Genomic DNA, 13,386 nt, shown 5'->3' with positions numbered 1-13,386 from the left:
AATTGCAACTCCACTTTGTCCCTATACTGACATTTCGCTTGTTTGATTGCCTTGCGGAGGGAATAACTACACTATTTGTATTCGGCCATATTCCAGGTCACCTTTCCATGGTTAAATGCGGTGGTTCATTCTTTCAGTTTTGCGTGAATGACGCCATCTATCCACAGTTTCTGGTTGGGGTAGGTGTTAATAGTCACAGTTGGTACACCATCTCCTATGCTCTTCCTTCAAAACTCACTCACCGAATCAGCGTATAAATCGATATTATTCTCTGAGGCTACCCGGAACATGTCCCAGTCCACGTGATCAAAACAATCAGACCAGCGTTGAATAGTCCTTGTCACGGGTACATCCTGTTTGCGTTTCTGCCTATAGGAAGGGAGGAGCAAAATTGAGTCATGGTCAGATTTGCAAAAAGGAGGGCGGGGGAGGGCCTGGTATGCATCCCGGAAGTTATAGTAGCAGTGATCCAATGTTTTGCCAGTGCGGGTACTACAATCTGCTACATACAATATGCTGATAGAATTTAGGTAGCCTTGTTCTAAAATTTGCTTTGTTAAAATCCCCAGCTACAATAAATGCAGCCTCAGGATATATGGGGGGGGGGGGGGGGGGACGACGACATACACGACTGTGACAATAACCGACGAGAATTCTCTTGGGAGATAATGCGATCGGCATTTGATTGTGAGGAATTCAAGGTCAGGTGAACAAAATGACTTGAGTTCCTGTATCTTGTTACAATTACACCATGAGTTAATCATCAAACATACATTCCCGTCCTCCTTCTTCCCGGAGAGATGTTTATTTCTGTCGGCACGACGCACAAAGAATCCCAGTGGATGTACTGACTCTGACAGCATATCCCGAGAGAGCCATGTTTCCATGAAACAGAGTATGTTACAATCCCTGATGTCTCTCTGGAAGCAATCCTTGCCCTAATTTCGTCTGCCTTGTTATCTAGAGACTGGACATTAGCGAGTAATATACTTGGAAGAGGTGGGTGGTGAGTTCGCCTCTGAAGCCTGACCAGAAGGCCGCTCTGTCTTCCTCTTCAGCGGTGACGTTGTTTTGGGTCAGCCTCTGGAATCAGTTAAATGCCTTGGATGGTTCAGACAAATCCACTCCATTTCGTATTACTGGTTGTAGTGCTGGTAAGTTGACGTTGCTCTGATATCCAATAGTTCTTCCCGGCTGTATGTAATAACACTTAAGATTTTATTGGCTAACAATGTAAGAAATAATACATAAAAAAACAAAAAACTGCAAAGTTTCTTAAGGACTAGAAGCGAGGCGACCCTCTCTGTTGGCCCCATCTTGCAAATATACATAGACTGACCAGGTAAATCCAGGTGAAAGTTATGATCCCTTATTGATGTCACTTGTTAAATCCACTTCAATCAGTGTAGAAGAAAGGGATGAGACAGGTTAAAGAAGGATTTTTAAGCCTTGTCCTAATATGTAATAGACCTTTTAAATTTCTTTGGATGAACCTATAACTACTGTTAGGAATTCTATTTTCTGATGATTATTCCCAAATGAGATACCTTTTCTAATGCCAGACGTCACCATAAAGCAGGTCTAAGTAACTGGTATCTGAGCCCTTGAGTCATATAAATCGTCCATGGGTGTCCTTAAGCGATTAAGATGTTCCAGTTGTATAGTCTATTCAACCCCAAGGTCTCAGCCTTGATTTAATGCTTTGCCACAAGGCAACGAAGGGTGAAACATCGACCAGATAAGTCAAATGTATTGCAATACAGTAATGGTAGTTAGAGTGCAGAATTAAATTGAAGCTTTAGCTCCATCTGCAGATATGGCTGAGGTGAAGGATTAAATTGAAGTCTCAGCAGGAAGAAACTCCAAATGACAGAGCAGGAGTGAAGGACCTTTTGGTGAAACGCCATAATGATGATGCACTGTTCTGATTATCTAATATAAGTAGGATACAAATGGGTATGCATGTGCCGGCAATGTTTTACAGTCTATTACAAATCAGTCTGACAGTAGTTTTGACCGTATTTCAATCTGAAGGAAGTAAATCCAATTTTGGAATGCTTGTGCTTCTAGTTCCGACAGTGCAGCAATATCTAACAAGTAAATCGAACAATTCCCCAACAACTACCTAATACACACACATCTAAAGGGGTGAATGAGAATATGTACGTATAAATATATGGATGTGCGATGGCTGAGCGGCATAGGCAAGATGGAGTAGATGGTATAAAATACAGTAAATACATATGAGTAATGTAAGATATGTAAACATTATTAAAGTGGCATTGTTTTAAAGTGACTAGTGATCCATTTATTAAGGTGGCCAGTGATTGGGTCTCAATGAAGGCACCAGCCTCTCTGAGTTAGTGATTGCTGTTTAGCCGTGTGATGGCCTTGAGATAGAAGCTGTTTTTCAGCCTCTCGGTCCCAGCTTTGATGCACCTGTACTGACCTCGCCTTCTGGATGGTAGCGGTGTGAACAGGCAGTGGCTTGGGTGGTTGTTGTCCTTGATCTTTTTGGCCTTGCTGTAGGTGTCTTGGAGGGCAGGTAGTTTGCCCCCGGTGATGCGTTGTGCAGACCACACCATAGTGGAAAACAAATAACATCTAAATGTATTACAATTTTGATTTGGGTTTCTCATTTTGTTCACACCCGGAAGCACATAGAATATTCATGAGGCTTAGGGGCTGTGTTTACAGCCTAGGTTGGCAGCACAAAGAAAGGATTATACTATTTCTCAGAAGTACTGAGTTGGGTAGGATGATTTAGAAATGTGGAGCTAATGTTGTAAATCGTGATTGACCGCACACTCCAGCACAGTAGGTGGCAGCATGCACCTTTAACATTTGTTTACGGACCGCCATTATATCATAGAAGAAGAAGAAGATGATGATGATGATGATGATGTTGATGATGAAGAAGAATTAGACTGTGAGTGTGACAGGAAGATAAAAATACTCATGTTAGCTGAGATGCATAATATATTATGAAGTTAGCATGCCAATACCAATAAAAAGGCTTATTTCTCATTTACGGAACATTCAGAACACACACACAAACATGTCAGCCGTGACTATAGCTTAATTAGATATTGTTGTATATGTCAGTCACTCAGCCCAATCCAGTGGAAATTATGCTCTCAAAGTCCGGTATACTACCACCCTCCACAACACCCTGATGAAAATAAACCTGGCCCCATGACTGTAAATCTGCATATCTCTCCAACCCTGCTGTATCCCACTGTGCTGAGACAATATGACTCTAGAACAGTTTTATACTATTTTAAATGGAATGCTCAACATTGATTGATTGACACTCTCTCTCTCTCTCTCTCTCTCTCTCTCTCTCTCTCTCTCTCTCTCTCTCTCTCTCTTTTCAATTAAAAGGGGCTTTACTGGCATGGGAAACACATGTTAACATTGCCAAAGCAAGTGGAATAAACAATCCGGTACATACCATCTGTGAGTGAACTGTGAGGATTGACGAGAGAGGGAGAGAGTTAACTCAATTTGTGATTGTTTATTCCACTTGCTTTGGCAATGTTAACATGTGTTTCCCATGCCAGTAAAGCCCCTTTTAATTGAAAAGAGAGAGAGAGAGAGAGAGAGAGAGAGAGAGAGAGAGAGAGAGAGAGAGAGAGAGAGAGAGAGAGAGTGTCAATCAATCAATGTTGAGCATTCCATTTAAAATAGTATAAAACTGTTCTAGAGTCATATTGTCTCAGCACAGTGGGATACAGCAGGGTTGGAGAGATATGCAGATTTACAGTCATGGGGCCAGGTTTATTTTCATCAGGGTGTTGTGGAGGGTGGTAGTATACCGGACTTTGAGAGCATAATTTCCACTGGATTGGGCTGAGTGACTGACATATACAACAATATCTAATTAAGCTATAGTCACGGCTGACATGTTTGTGTGTGTGTTCTGAATGTTCCGTAAATGAGAAATAAGCCTTTTTATTGGTATTGGCATGCTAACTTCATAATATATTATGCATCTCAGCTAACATGAGTATTTTTATCTTCCTGTCACACTCACAGTCTAATTCTTCTTCATCATCAACATCATCATCATCATCTTCTTCTTCTTCTATGATATAATGGCGGTCCGTAAACAAATGTTAAAGGTGCATGCTGCCACCTACTGTGCTGGAGTGTGCGGTCAATCACGATTTACAACATTAGCTCCACATTTCTAAATCATCCTACCCAACTCAGTACTTCTGAGAAATAGTATAATCCTTTCTTTGTGCTGCCAACCTAGGCTGTAAACACAGCCCCTAAGCCTCATGAATATTCTATGTGCTTCCGGGTGTGAACAAAATGAGAAACCCAAATCAAAATTGTAATACATTTAGATGTTATTTGTTTTCCACTATGGTGTGGTCTGCACAACGCATCACCGGGGGCAAACTACCTGCCCTCCAAGACACCTACAGCAAGGCCAAAAAGATCAAGGACAACAACCACCCAAGCCACTGCCTGTTCACACCGCTACCATCCAGAAGGCGAGGTCAGTACAGGTGCATCAAAGCTGGGACCGAGAGGCTGAAAAACAGCTTCTATCTCAAGGCCATCACACGGCTAAACAGCAATCACTAACTCAGAGAGGCTGGTGCCTTCATTGAGACCCAATCACTGGCCACCTTAATAAATGGATCACTAGTCACTTTAAAACAATGCCACTTTAATAATGTTTACATATCTTACATTACTCATATGTATTTACTGTATTTTATACCATCTACTCCATCTTGCCTATGCCGCTCAGCCATCGCACATCCATATATTTATACGTACATATTCTCATTCACCCCTTTAGATGTGTGTGTATTAGGTAGTTGTTGGGGAATTGTTCGATTTACTTGTTAGATATTGCTGCACTGTCGGAACTAGAAGCACAAGCATTCCAAAATTGGATTTACTTCCTTCAGATTGAAATACGGTCAAAACTACTGTCAGACTGATTTGTAATAGACTGTAAAACATTGCCGGCACATGCATACCCATTTGTATCCTACTTATATTAGATAATCAGAACAGTGCATCATCATTATGGCGTTTCACCAAAAGGTCCTTCACTCCTGCTCTGTCATTTGGAGTTTCTTCCTGCTGAGACTTCAATTTAATCCTTCACCTCAGCCATATCTGCAGATGGAGCTAAAGCTTCAATTTAATTCTGCACTCTAACTACCATTACTGTATTGCAATACATTTGACTTATCTGGTCGATGTTTCACCCTTCGTTGCCTTGTGGCAAAGCATTAAATCAAGGCTGAGACCTTGGGGTTGAATAGACTATACAACTGGAACATCTTAATCGCTTAAGGACACCCATGGACGATTTATATGACTCAAGGGCTCAGATACCAGTTACTTAGACCTGCTTTATGGTGACGTCTGGCATTAGAAAAGGTATCTCATTTGGGAATAATCATCAGAAAATAGAATTCCTAACAGTAGTTATAGGTTCATCCAAAGAAATTTAAAAGGTCTATTACATATTAGGACAAGGCTTAAAAATCCTTCTTTAACCTGTCTCATCCCTTTCTTCTACACTGATTGAAGTGGATTTAACAAGTGACATCAATAAGGGATCATAACTTTCACCTGGATTTACCTGGTCAGTCTATGTATATTTGCAAGATGGGGCCAACAGAGAGGGTCGCCTCGCTTCTAGTCCTTAAGAAACTTTGCAGTTTTTTGTTTTTTTATGTATTATTTCTTACATTGTTAGCCAATAAAATCTTAAGTGTTATTACATACAGCCGGGAAGAACTATTGGATATCAGAGCAACGTCAACTTACCAGCACTACAACCAGTAATACGAAATGGAGTGGATTTGTCTGAACCATCCAAGGCATTTAACTGATTCCAGAGGCTGACCCAAAACAACGTCACCGCTGAAGAGGAAGACAGAGCGGCCTTCTGGTCAGGCTTCAGAGGCGAACTCACCACCCACCTCTTCCAAGTATATTACTCGCTAATGTCCAGTCTCTAGATAACAAGGCAGACGAAATTAGGGCAAGGATTGCTTCCAGAGAGACATCAGGGATTGTAACATACTCTGTTTCATGGAAACATGGCTCTCTCGGGATATGCTGTCAGAGTCAGTACATCCACTGGGATTCTTTGTGCGTCGTGCCGACAGAAATAAACATCTCTCCGGGAAGAAGGAGGACGGGAATGTATGTTTGATGATTAACTCATGGTGTAATTGTAACAATATACAGGAACTCAAGTCATTTTGTTCACCTGACCTTGAATTCCTCACAATCAAATGCCGATCGCATTATCTCCCAAGAGAATTCTCGTCGGTTATTGTCACAGTCGTGTATGTCGTCGCCCCCCCCCCCCCCCCCCCCCCCCATATATCCTGAGGCTGCATTTATTGTAGCTGGGGATTTTAACAAAGCAAATTTTAGAACAAGGCTACCTAAATTCTATCAGCATATTGTATGTAGCAGATTGTAGTACCCGCACTGGCAAAACATTGGATCACTGCTACTATAACTTCCGGGATGCATACCAGGCCCTCCCCCGCCCTCCTTTTTGCAAATCTGACCATGACTCAATTTTGCTCCTCCCTTCCTATAGGCAGAAACGCAAACAGGATGTACCCGTGACAAGGACTATTCAACGCTGGTCTGATTGTTTTGATCACGTGGACTGGGACATGTTCCGGGTAGCCTCAGAGAATAATATCGATTTATACGCTGATTCGGTGAGTGAGTTTTGAAGGAAGAGCATAGGAGATGGTGTACCAACTGTGACTATTAACACCTACCCCAACCAGAAACTGTGGATAGATGGCGTCATTCACGCAAAACTGAAAGAATGAACCACCGCATTTAACCATGGAAAGGTGACCTGGAATATGGCCGAATACAAATAGTGTAGTTATTCCCTCCGCAAGGCAATCAAACAAGCGAAATGTCAGTATAGGGACAAAGTGGAGTTGCAATTCAACGGCTCAGACACGAGACGTATGTGGCAGGGACTACAGACAATCACAGACTACAAAAAGAAAACCAGCCACGTCACAGACACCAACGTCTTGCTTCCAGACAAACTAAACACCTTCTTTGCCCGCTTTGAGGATATTACAGTGCCACCGATGTAGCCCACTACCAAGGACTGTGGGCTCTCCTTCTCTGTGGCCAACATGAGTAAGACATTTAAACGTGTTAACCCTCACAAGGCTGCCGGCCCAGACAGCATCCCTAGCCGTGTCCTCAGGGTATGTGCAGCCCAGCTGGCTGGTGTGTTTACAGACATATTCAATCTCTCCCTATCCCAGTCTGCTGTCCCCACATACTTCAAGATGGCCACCATTGTTCCTTTACCCAAGAAGGCAAAGGTAACTGAACTAAATGACTAGCACTCACTTCTGTCATCATGAAGTGCTTTGAGAGACTAGTCAAGGATCATATCACCTCCACCTTACCATAGACCCACTTCAATTTATATACTGCCCCAATAGGTCCACAGACGATGCAATCACCATCACACTGCACACTGCCCTATCCCTTCTGGACAAGAGGAATACCTATGTTAGAATGTTGTTCATTGACTAAAGCTCAGCATTCATCACCAAAGTACCCTCCAAGCTCATCATTAAGCTTGAGGCCTTGGGTCTCAACCCCTGTTTATGGAATTTCATTCCTATATGTTCATCAACCAATTCAATTAAAACACTGCCCATTTCTAAGAATTTGTAAGATACTTATTTGCATAAAATGGACAGAAACCAGTCTCAAAATCAATCAATAGCATTTATTCTCGAGAGTACTGATCATAGTACAATTTTCATCAGGTTATATACTAAAAATAACATCATAGGTTTTAAAATGTCCTTCCTCCACTCCGATACATATAGTTCACAAGCCTTCCCACATTGTCTACCACCTGTTAAATAATCTACTACTAGCCCAAGTCATTATTCATCAAAATCCCATAACAACCCCGCCCTGTGCAATTGGGTCCTGGACTTCCTGACGGGCCGCCCCCAGGTAGTGAAGGTAGGAAACAACATCTCCACTTCGCTGATCCTCAATACTGGGGCCCCACAAGGGTGCGTGCTCAGCCCCTTCCTGTACTCCCTGTTCACCCATGATTGCGTGGCCATGCTGTCATGTACTGTCATGTTGTGTCTTGTCTCTGTCCTTTCCCTTCACCCTGTCTCCCTCTGCTGGTCGTTGTTAGGTTACCTTTTCTCCCCCTCTTTCCCCCAGCTGTGCCTTGTCTCCTCCTAACCACCTCGTCACCCCGTTTCCCACCTGTTCCCTTTTTCCCTCTGATTAGGTCCCTATATCTCTCTCTGTTTTTGTTCCTGTCCTTGTCGGATTCTTGTTTGTTGTGTTTCATGCCTGAACCAGACTGTCGTCATGTTTGCTGTAACCTTGTCTTGTCCTGTCGGAATCTGCCGGTCCGTCTGAGCCTACCTATGTTTGGTAATTAAAGAAGCTCTGTTTAAGTTAATTCGCTTTTGGGTCCTCATTCACTCACCGTAACAGAAGAATCCGACCAAGAATGGACCCAGCGACTTCGGATCCTCTCCACTCAGCCGTCGGGATCCAGGGAGCGATGCTAGGCAGACACGAGCAGGAAGTGTCTGCTGCTCGACATGCCGTTGAGACCCTGGCCACCCAAGTCTCCAACCTCACAGAACAGGTTCACCATCTCCGCCTCGATCCACCGGCCACTTCCAGGGCTTTCGAATCTCCGGAGCCCAGAATCAATAACCCGCCGTGTTACTCTGGGGAGCCCACTGAATGCCGCTCGTTCCTCACCCAGTGTGATATTGTGTTTTCTCTCCAGCCCAACACTTACTCCAGGAGCACTGCTCGTGTCGCCTACGTCATATCTCTCCTTATTGGACGGGCTCGTGAGTGGGGCACGGCAATCTGGGAGGCAAGGGCTGAGTGTACTAACCAGTATCAGGACTTTAAGGAGGAGATGATACGGGTTTTTGATCGATCTGTTTTTGGGGAGGAGGCTTCCAGGGCCCTGTCTTCCCTATGTCAAGGCAATCGATCCATAACAGACTACTCTATTGAGTTTCGCACTCTTGCTGTCTCCAGTGGCTGGAACGAGCCGGCCTTGCTCGCTCGTCTTCTGGAGGGTCTCCGCGCAGAGGTAAAGGATGAGATTCTCTCCCGGGAGGTTCCTTCCAGCGTGGATTCCTTGATTGAACTCGCTATTCGCATTGAGCGACGGGTTGATCTTCGTCACCGAGCTCGTGGAAAGGAGCTCGCGCTCTCCGTCGCCCCCCTCTCCGCATCACTACCATCTTCCTCTGCCGGCTCGGGTGCTGAGCCCATGCAGCTGGGAGGTATCCGCATCTCGACTAAGGAGAGGGAACGGAGAATCACCAACCGCCTCTGTCTCTATTGCGGTTCCGCTGGTCATTTTGTCACTTCATGTCCAGTAAAAGGCCAGAGCTCGTCAGTAAGCGGAGGGCTACTGGTGAGCGCTACTACTCCTGTCTCTCCTTCAAGATCCTGCACTACCTTGTCGGTCCATCTACGCTGGACCGGTTCGTCAGCTTCCTGCAGTGCCTTAATAGACTCTGGGGCGGAGGGCTGTTTTATGGACGAGACCTGGGCTCGGGAACATGACATTCCTCTCAGACAGTTAAAGGAGCCCACGGCCTTGTTCACCCTGGATGGTAGTCCTCTCCCCAGGATTCAGCGTGAGACGCTACCTTTAACCCTCACTGTTTCTGGTAATCATAGTGAAACCATTTCTTTTTTAATTTTTCGTTCACCTTTTACACCTGTTGTTTTGGGCCATCCCTGGCTAGTTTGTCATAATCCTTCCATTAATTGGTCTAGTAATTCTATCCTCTCCTGGAACGTCTCTTGTCATGTGAAATGTTTAATGTCTGCTATCCCTCCTGTTTCCTCTATCTCTTCTTCCTTTCGGCCTCGCTAACGCTCCAGCTGTCTTTCAGGCATTAGTCAATGATGTCCTGAGAGACATGCTGAACATCTTTGTTTTCGTTTACCTTGACGATATCCTGATTTTTTCACCGTCACTCCAGATTCATGTTCAGCACGTTCGACGTGTCCTCCAGCGCCTTTTAGAGAATTGTCTTTTTGTGAAGGCTGAGAAGTGCACTTTTCATGCCTCCTCCGTCACATTTCTCGGTTCTGTTATTTCCGCTGAAGGCATTAAGATGGATCCCTCTAAGGTCCAAGCTGTCATTGATTGGCCCGTCCCTAAGTCACGCGTCGAGCTGCAGCGCTTTCTCGGCTTCGCGAACTTCTATCGTCGTTTCATCCGTAATTTCGGTCAGGTGGCAGCTCCTCTCACAGCCCTTACTTCTGTCAAGACGTGCTTTAAGTGGTCCGTTTCCGCCCAGGGAGCTTTTGATCTCCTCAAGAATCGTTTTACATCCGCTCCTATCCTTGTTACACCTGACGTCTCTAGACAGTTCGTTGTCGAGGTTGACGCGTCAGAGGTGGGCGTGGGAGCCATTCTTTCTCAGCGCTCCCTCTCTGACGACAAGGTCCACCCATGCGCGTATTTTTCTCATCGCCTGTCGCCGTCGGAACGTAACTATGATGTGGGTAACCGCGAACTGCTCGCCATCCGGTTAGCCCTAGGCGAATGGCGACAGTGGTTGGAGGGGGCGACCGTTCCTTTTGTCGTTTGGACTGACCATAGGAACCTTGAGTACATCCGTTCTGCCAAACGACTTAATGCGCGTCAGGCGCGTTGGGCGCTGTTTTTCGCTCGTTTCGAGTTCGTGATTTCTTATCGTCCGGGCTCTAAGAACACCAAGCCTGATGCTTTGTCTCGTCTCTTCAGTTCTTCAGTAGCCTCCACTGACCCCGAGGGGATTCTCCCTGAGGGGCGTGTTGTCGGGTTGACTGTCTGGGGAATTGAGAGGCAGGTAAAACAAGCGCTCACTCACACTCCGTCGCCGCGCGCTTGTCCTAGGAACCTTCTTTTCGTTCCCGTTCCTACTCGTCTGGCCGTTCTTCAGTGGGCTCACTCTGCCAAGTTAGCCGGCCACCCTGGCGTTCGGGGTACGCTTGCTTCCATTCGCCAGCGTTTTTGGTGGCCCACCCGGGAGCATGACACGCGTCGTTTCGTGGCTGCTTGTTCGGTCTGCGCGCAGACTAAGTCCGGTAACTCTCCTCCTGCCGGCCGTCTCAGGCCGCTTCCTATTCCCTCTCGACCGTGGTCTCACATCGCCTTAGATTTTGTCACCGGACTGCCTTCGTCAGCGGGGAAGACTGTTATTCTTACGGTTGTCGATAGGTTCTCTAAGGCGGCTCATTTCATTCCCCTTGCTAAGCTTCCTTCTGCTAAAGAGACGGCACAAATCATCATCGAGAATGTTTTCAGAATTCATGGCCTTCCGTCAGACGTCGTTTCGGACAGAGGTCCGCAATTCACGTCTCAATTTTGGAGGGAGTTTTGCCGTTTGATTGGGGCTTCCGTCAGTCTCTCTTCCGGCTTTCACCCCCAGTCTAACGGTCAAGCAGAACGGGCCAATCAGACTATTGGTCGCATCTTACGCAGTCTTTCTTTTCGCAACCCTGCGTCTTGGTCAGAACAGCTCCCCTGGGCAGAATACGCCCACAACTCGCTTCCTTCGTCTGCGACCGGGCTATCTCCTTTTCAGAGTAGCCTCGGGTACCAGCCTCCGCTGTTCTCATCTCAGTTCGCCGAGTCCAGCGTCCCCTCCGCTCAGGCTTTTGTCCAACGTTGCGAGCGCACCTGGAAGAGGGTCAGGTCTGCACTTTGCCGTTATAGGACGCAGACTGTGAGGGCTGCTAATAAGCGTAGAACTAAGAGTCCTAGATATTGTCGCAGTCAGAGAGTTTGGCTCTCCACTCAGAACCTTCCCCTTAAGACGGCTTCTCGCAAGTTGACCCCGCGGTTCATTGGTCCGTTCCGTATTTCTCGGGTCATTAATCCTGTCGCAGTTCGACTCCTTCTTCCGCGATACCTTCGTCGCGTCCACCCGGTCTTCCATGTCTCCTGCATCAAGCCCGTCCTTCGCGCCCCCGCTCGTCTTCCCCCCCCCCCCCCCCATCCTTGTCGAGGGCGCACCCATCTACAGGGTCCGTAGAATTTTGGACATGCGTCCTCGGGGCCGTGGTCACCAGTACCTCGTAGATTGGGAGGGGTACGGTCCTGAGGAGAGGAGTTGGGTTCCCTCTCGGGACGTGCTGGACCGTGCGCTGATCGAGGATTTCCTCCGTTGCCGCCAGGTTTCCTCCTCGAGTGCGCCAGGAGGCGCTCGGTGAGTGGGGGGGTACTGTCATGTACTGTCATGTTGTGTCTTGTCTCTGTCCTTTCCCTTCACCCTGTCTCCCTCTGCTGGTCGTTGTTAGGTTACCTTTTCTCCCCCTCTTTCCCCCAGCTGTGCCTTGTCTCCTCCTAACCACCTCGTCACCCCGTTTCCCACCTGTTCCCTTTTTCCCTCTGATTAGGTCCCTATATCTCTCTCTGTTTTTGTTCCTGTCCTTGTCGGATTCTTGTTTGTTGTGTTTCATGCCTGAACCAGACTGTCGTCATGTTTGCTGTAACCTTGTCTTGTCCTGTCGGAATCTGCCGGTCCGTCTGAGCCTACCTATGTTTGGTAATTAAAGAAGCTCTGTTTAAGTTAATTCGCTTTTGGGTCCTCATTCACTCACCGTAACACATGCACACCTCCAACTCAATCATCAAGTTTGCAGACGACACAACATTTGTAGGCTTGCTCACCAAAAACGACGAGCTAGCCTATAGGGAGAAGGTGAGGGCACTCGGAGTGTGATGTCAGGAAAACAACCTCTCACTCAACGTCAACAAAGAAAAGGAGATGTTCGTGGAATATCCACATTGATGGGACAGCAGTGGAGAAGGTGGAAAGTTTTAAGTTCCTTGGCGTACACATCACGGACAAACTGAAATGGTCCACCCACACAGACAGTGTGGTGAAGAAGGCGCAATAGCGCCTCTTCAACCTCAGGAGGCTTAAGAAATGTGTCTTGTCACCTAAAACCCTCACAAACTTTTACAGATGCATAATTGAGAGCATCCTGTTGGGAGCCACCTAGAAAAACTACAATTTCTAGCTAATTTTTTCAAAAACCAGCCTGAAACTCTTTCTAAAGACTGTTGACATCTAGTGGAAGCCCTAGGAACTGCAATCGGGCGCGATTTCACCCTATTATAAAAGGGGGGGGTTGTCCTCGGGGTGGGTGGGTGGGGTGGGGGGGGGGGGGGGGGGGTTGTCCTCTGGGTTTTGCCTGCCATTTCAGTTCTGTTATACTCAGACATTATTTTAACAGTTTTCGAAACTTTAGAGTGTTTTCTATCCAGATCTACCAATTATATGCATATCCTAGCTTCTGGGCCTGAATAGCAGGCAGTTTACTTTGGGC

Source organism: Oncorhynchus mykiss, chromosome 17, assembly GCF_013265735.2.
Source record: "Oncorhynchus mykiss isolate Arlee chromosome 17, USDA_OmykA_1.1, whole genome shotgun sequence".
NCBI classification, from domain to species: domain Eukaryota; kingdom Metazoa; phylum Chordata; class Actinopteri; order Salmoniformes; family Salmonidae; genus Oncorhynchus; species Oncorhynchus mykiss.
This window is presented reverse-complemented; position numbering follows the sequence as displayed.